This window comes from Miscanthus floridulus, chromosome 14 (genome assembly GCF_019320115.1).
Source record: "Miscanthus floridulus cultivar M001 chromosome 14, ASM1932011v1, whole genome shotgun sequence".
NCBI classification, from domain to species: Eukaryota; Viridiplantae; Streptophyta; class Magnoliopsida; order Poales; family Poaceae; genus Miscanthus; species Miscanthus floridulus.
In genome coordinates this window covers 76,199,380-76,206,443 of record NC_089593.1, presented here as the reverse complement: position 1 = coordinate 76,206,443, position 7,064 = coordinate 76,199,380, and the positions used below count along the sequence as shown (strand labels likewise).

Below are 7,064 nucleotides of genomic sequence, written 5' to 3'. Positions count from 1 at the left end.
TTATTTTTTCTGAGAATACATAGCACAACACAGATGCTCACAGCGGGACACACTAATCCTATGAACGCACGGATGTAAACCTTAGGCTACACAGGTTGTTTCGCCTTATATATATTGTACATGCAAAAAGTAGGTTTCAGGTGTAACTAAAGAACATTTGCAGTACCCTAGCTTTTAGGTGTACTTAAAAATACAATGTTATTATACACTTAAGGCCTTGTTTGGATGTTATTGAATTCATTTCAATCCACATGTATTAGGGTGGATTAGAGTGAAATTTAGTTCAAGTTTCACTCCAATCCACTCCAACACATGTGGAATAATGTGAATCCAACTATGTTCAAACAAGGCTTTAGAATTTTTTAATACCCATGCTCTAAATCATCTGGGTGCGGCTCGGTAACTTTGATATGCATACGAGTATTCTATTTCTACAATGAGTTGGTCAATGGTTTTCTCCAAATTATATAGGATATTTTCTACAATAAGCTGTGCCCATTTTGCAAGGTCTTCTCTAGATACTCATGTTTAGCACTCCCCCTAGATTCCTGCAACGCTGCTTGCAGTTTGATTGTAATGAATTTTCCTAACAGAGTTTATGTTCCTAAAAAATTCCTAAATTACCTTGCATCCAAACGGTACCATTGATTCGGTTGACCTAGATGTATGTATTTTATTGCTTCCGGTGCAAACTCCTTGGGATAACGTGTTAACTCATCGGATCCATGCATGTGAGTCACAACTGGATCTTAATACAACCTTCCACTTGGCAATTTTCCAGATGGCAGTACCCACAAGACAATTTTCCAGCTCTATCTTTACCTTCCACTTGGCACTAGTTAATTAATAAGCTCGTTTTCAGACTGACACTAATAAAAAACCAAAGTGAACCTGCAAAAGAAAAATGTCAAGTCACCATGTCGGTGGCGGTATCTATCAAATTAATAAAAGTGTCTATGTGCTCGATGTAAAATCGCAACATATGTTGATCTTTTATTACGGCAGAACAAGTTTTTGGCACTCCCTTTTTTTACTACACATTACATTTTGACGTAAAGTTGATACTTATTTCTTTTGTATTTGATATTGTTACTTATAATTTGATATTGTAAAATTACTGTACATATAGGATATTTTTGCAATAGTTACTCAAATTTGGGAGGGCCCCACCAACCAACCCGCAGTCACAAATCAGAAGTTAAAGTCACTTGTGACCATGTGGTTGATGTGTTCCTATTGTATTCATTTTGATAAATATTGTTGTGTAATGCATATGAGATCCTAAACTCATTCAAAGTTTTTTATCTCTTTGAGTACTGTAACATCGGTTTAGTTCATTTCTCCATCTGCGATCATTTAAAAAAAATAATTTCAAATTGTTAATTCTAAACTAGAATCCTCAGGCCCTAAAAGATTTAAAATAAAAATTGTTAGAGTACAAAGTTGCACATCTTTTCAAGTACTAAAACTTTGGTTTAGATTATTTCTCTCCCCTAGATCATTTGAAATTCACAAAGGTCAACATTTGCAATTGTTTTAAGACTTCTCTCCTCTCGCACATCTCTCGGGCAGCAGCACAGCCCTGCGCACGGAGCGCGTCGACAGCCAACAAAGTTTGGCTGCTCGGCAGCCCAACAAAAGCGTAGGCCTCAGAACTTTTTCCATCTTTTCAGAGTCCAACCATGTGCCCCTGCCTTGACTTTTCCTTTTCAGAAAAGACTAGCAAATATGCCTGTGTGTTTCAATGGATTATAATTTATCATGTTGTACGAGGCACGAACATGGTTGTATGAATGAGCCACACGCTCTTTGTGCTGTTGCAGCTGATTTGCTCCAATCTGTGGTTAATAAGGCCTATCAGCAAGGGCTTTTCACTTTGCCTATCCCCAACAGAGATGTGGATCATTATCCCATAATTCAGTATGCAGATGACACTTTGCTCATCATGCCAGCAAATGCTAGGCAACTTTTTTGTCTCATAGCCCTCTTAAACACTTTTGCTACTTCCACAGGTCTCAAAGTCAACTTCCACAAATCTTGTCTGATACCTATTAATGTGCCAGCAGAAAAGGTTCCTTTACTCACTGGCGTTTTTGGGTGCATACAACGTCAGTTGCCTTTCACTTATCTAGGCATTCCACATGGAACAACCAAGCCCTTAGTCAAGGATTATGCTCCCCTGGTATGTAGAGTTGAAAGAAACACTACCGGAGACTGTGTAGTTACCGAGTGCCCAGAAAATTACCGAGTGTCAAAAGTCGGGACACTCGGAAAACATTTATTACCGAGTGCCAACACTCGGAAAACATAAACACCCGGTAGTAGACCTCTTTACCGAGTCCGAACACTCGGTAACCTCAAACACTCGGTAGAACTACAATTTTACCGAAGGGGCGCACTCGGTAAAAAGAGACACTCGGTATTGAGCTGCCACGTCTCCTAGTATACCAACCGTGCGCCAAACGGCGTCACGGCATGACATGTTTGCCGAGTGTAGAAGTATTTGCACTCGGTAATAATAAAGTTTTACCGAGTGTAAGTTGACAACACTCGGTAAACACTATCTTTTACCGAGTGTACTGGCGCAACACTCGGTAAAATTCAACCAAATTTCTTGTTTTTCCCTTCATTCTTTTTCCTCTATCCACATATGATATTTAGTACTCCATTCCAAAATATGGTGTTTATTTCGATTTATTTACTATATTTCACAAAATTTTCATTCTTTATGATAATTAGATACATATCGTGTAAATTTAATTGTAATAATGAAAATCGAACTCGATAAATCACGAGATTGGAAGAATTAACATTGAAGCATACATCTATATTATAGAAAAATTTTCATAACGTTTCGGAAGTATTTTTACATTCGTCGCTGCCGAACCGGTACATCTCCCAAAGAGACACTAAACATTCACAATGACGAATAGGATTTCTATTAAGAGTGAAATTCAACATTATGATTTGAACTTGGAATTTTTTAGATAGTAAATAGATGACATGAAATAGTTCGTGTGAAAGTTTGGTGAATTTTAGGATTAAATTGGCATTTTTTCTTTTTTGTTTTGCATGAAATAATGGATACAGTTACCGAGTGTGACCTGAAACACTCGGTAAAGGTTCCACGGCCCACTTCTACCGGCTGCCATGCTTCTGTTTACCGAGTGCCGTAGATCTGGGCACTCGGTAAACATGTACCAGGCCCACATGTCACTGGGCTGCGGTGCTTCTGTTTACCGAGTGCCGTAGATCTGGGCACTCGGTAAACATGTACCAGGCCGCCAGACTCTGACTCGCCTCGCCCTCCACCCGAGACTCCGACTCGCCCTCCACCCGAGACTCCCGCGACTCGCCCTCCACCCGAGACTCCGACTCGCCTCACGCGCCGCCGCCGTCCACCCACGACTCGCCTTGCCATCTCCCACCTGGCCCTCCACCCGCGACTCGCCTCACGCGCCGCCGCCGTCCACCCGCAACTCGCCTCACGCGCCGTCCCGTGACTCGCCTCACGCCTCGCCTCCAGCTTCATCCACGGACGTCGCCCGCCCACCCGCCCGCCGTCAGCCGGACGCCTGGCCGCCCCCGCGTCATCCGCAGGCCGGGAAGAAGGCCGTCCGCCCCAGCGATCATCAGGTCAGTTCAGTTCCAAGACTCCATCTTCTACCTCCTGTCATTGCCAGCAGCCCACGAGGCCGCAGCCGCGCCGGGCAGCATCCACGCTAGCGGCAGGCTGGGGCTGGGGCACGCAAGCCTGCGATGGACAGAGGAGATGAGAGCGCGAGGTAGAGCCCGTTACGGATAGTTCCACTCGCTAATTGATCTTCAAACGATTTACAGTTCATGATCTGCCCTTTATTTTCTATGATGATTCCATTCTCGGTTGTCTCCGTGTTAATGTCTATATTTGAATTAACTTTAACCAAGTGTTACATATACAAATGGAAAAAAAAGAGGGGCAGAAATTCATTTCATGCTTGCATTTTGTTAGCAGGGAAAAGAAGGGCAGATCAGCGGGGTGCTGCAAGAAGCTTACACGCCGTTGACGGGGCAGCAGTAGGTGCTCGGTGATGACGGTGCCGCCGCGAACGAGCGGGCCAGCTGGGCGCGGTGGGTGCCGCAGATGCTTTAGGCGGCAGACATTGCTCCTCCTGTCTGGTGAGCTTCACTGGGAAGAGAGTGGTGTTCCTCATCAAGCAGCTCAAGTCCGGCATACTCGTGTCTGGTGAGCATTGCTCCTCCTCGTGGGGCGTTTTAATTTATGTCCTATATACACTTCCATGGTTTGTATCTTTTTAATGAAATAGAGCTGAGAGTGCCAAATATGTCAGGGTATGGCTAACAGATATGATTTCATATATGGATCGTGTAACTTCTGAGAGATTGGGCTTGTTTCAGCTGACCTTGCACTCAGTTTGTGATCAAATATGATTTCAGTTTCAGCAGAAATCTGCACTTTCAATACCATACATACATTAGGGCTTTAATAGTATGAGTGACAATTTTGCATATCAACAAAAATTTCGCAATGCCATAATGTTTTGGACTTCTCACTGTCTGTTCGGTTCGTTCTGTGTGAACTGTGAGAGGTATGATTATGAAGAACTTAGGATGGCTGTAAACAGTTTCATCTGTAGGACTGTAACCCAAAAATTTATATTGTGTTAGAATTCAATTTATGTTACCATTGTTGTGTAGTTGGGGTTTGGCAGGTTTGATCTAGGGGCAGCGTAAGTGCATAGAGTGTGAAATGATGTGGTCAATTCTGAAATAACTGCATGAAGTGGGGGAGTCTGTTGAGAGGACTTTTGAGGCGTTGAGCTTTAGGAAAGGGAGGAGACCACAAAACTAGTTTTATAAACCAGAAAAACAACTGAAATATGGTTTGGTTCACATGATCACTTCCTTCTTGCCAAATGCACATTGTTCAGCGTAGGGTATAATCATATATTAAAATCAAGAAAAAATAACTCACAGAAACTTCCATGAATTGCACAATAGGAGATATACTCTTATTTTTTCTTTCAGAAATATGTAAATTCTGTTTGAGCTTCAGATCATAAATGTTGTATTAATGAATTAGCTACAATCTAAAAATAGATTAGATGTACCCCACAAAACTAGTATTGAATTGTTGGGCTCCTCAAGAACAACCCAACTTTGCATTGAATTGTTGGGCTCCTCCTCACAGAGAGGAAGAACCCTCCAAAAATAGGCGTATGCTGCTTGGTGCAGCGGGCACACGCTATTCTTTAGTAAAAGGCGAAAGAATAGTTCGCTCTGTGCCCACTGGGCACGGCCAGCTTTGCTGATCTGAATTTCATGAGTGAAGGCAAGGAGGGCACGGCCAGCTTGTCATCGGTGATTTGTTTGTGGTAGTGTCATGCCATGTGACCTATAGTGCTGCGATAGAACCTAGCGCCCCTTTGTGTGCTAGCCACATGGTTGTGCTGCTAGGCGCGCGCTGGTGCTCGGGTATATGGTTGAGACACGCTACAAAACCTGCTGATGCTCTACCTCAATCTTCGATAAATCTTGCTAGTGATGGTTGTGGCTACAAAAAAATTGGTTCCATGTATTCCTCCATCTACAAGTGACATAGCGGCCTTTCAACCTTAGGTAAAATCTCATCATCCAATCTAGCAAACATCTTCTATGTGAATCGACCAAGAACATGAATGTCTCTTTATCATCTCATATGGTTTTTCTCTAGCACTACTACTCTATTGCTCTAAACTGCAATATCGTCTATATGTTAGGATGGATGACCGTCAGTGGATGTACACGGGCTATCAGAAGAGGGGTCAATACACAAATGAATGGATTGAGAAGGCCAATGATTTCATGACGAAGGCATTTGCAAACGGACGGCGACATGCCTGGTGTCCCTGTAGGAAGTGTAAGAACAAGGCAATGAAAACATATGAGGAGATGAGTAAAGATCTTGTCAACAATGGATTTGTAGAGAACTATACCCGGTGGACCATGCATGGTGAACGCCATCGTGCGAGAGAAGAGGTCGTGAGACAACGGATCGAGGAGTTTGATTCTGAAGCCGGGGTGGCAGAAATGTTAAATGACCATGACATGGCTTTCGATGAAGGAAGTGCAGAGCAGGAGCCAGAGCAAACTGCAAAGGCGTTTTACGCCATGTTGGATGCGGCACAACAACCCCTTCACGGGCGCACCAATGTTTCTAAACTGGATGCCATTGCACGTCTAATGGCTGTGAAGTCCCAGTTTAGCTGGAGTAGAGAATCCTTCGATCAACTGTTGACAGTAGTTGGCACCCTACTTCCGGATGATCACGTTCTGCCAAAGAACACATATGAGTCAAATAAAATCCTTCATGCACTCAAGATGTCGTACGAGCAGATACATGCTTGTCCGAACGGATGCATCTTATTCAGGGGAGAACATGCTGACGATAAGTACTGTCCGAAGTGTAAGGCATCTAGGTACATTGAGTTAGAATCTGGTGATGGTCGGAAGACGCAAACAAAAGTCGGCGCAAAGATCCTGAGGTACCTTCCTTTCATACCGAGGATCCAACGGCTTTTCATGAGCGAGGAATCCGCAAAACAGATGACGTGGCACAAAACTGGACGCCGATACACTGACAAGATGATACATCCGTCCGATGGTGAATCATGGAAAAGCTTCGATCGGATGCATCTTATTCACCGAGTGCAGGACCTCTTCTACGAGACAAAGCTCCTGTGCAGAAGAATTTACCATGCCCGCAGAGGAAACAGAGTCACCAGAGCGCAGGCAGTGCACCTGCCCCTAACTAAGGAGCAATACTTGACGGTAAACATGAGATTACATCGTCTGTGATTAATTGCACTGAAATTGATTTATGATTTGTCATGTGCTCGTGTACGTGCAGGTGCCTCCTGCTTGGTGTGCGGGGATGGACAACTGCTGGGAGGCCATTGTGGACACGTGGTTGAGTGAGGAGTACGAGCAATATCACGCCGTACGCTCACGTTGCCGTGCGATGATGCAGGGTTCCTCGCACAAACAAGGGCCCACTACCCTCAAGGAATATGCAGCCAGATATG

General features: G+C 43.8%; 1 non-coding gene across 1 annotated transcript; it reads right to left on the bottom strand.

The window, feature by feature from the left end:
• Positions 1–5,179: 5,179 nt before the first annotated feature.
• Positions 5,180–5,299, bottom strand: LOC136506361 (U5 spliceosomal RNA). The gene has a single exon (XR_010771570.1). It is a non-coding gene; the product is annotated as a U5 spliceosomal RNA (small nuclear RNA).
• Positions 5,300–7,064: the final 1,765 nt, after the last annotated feature.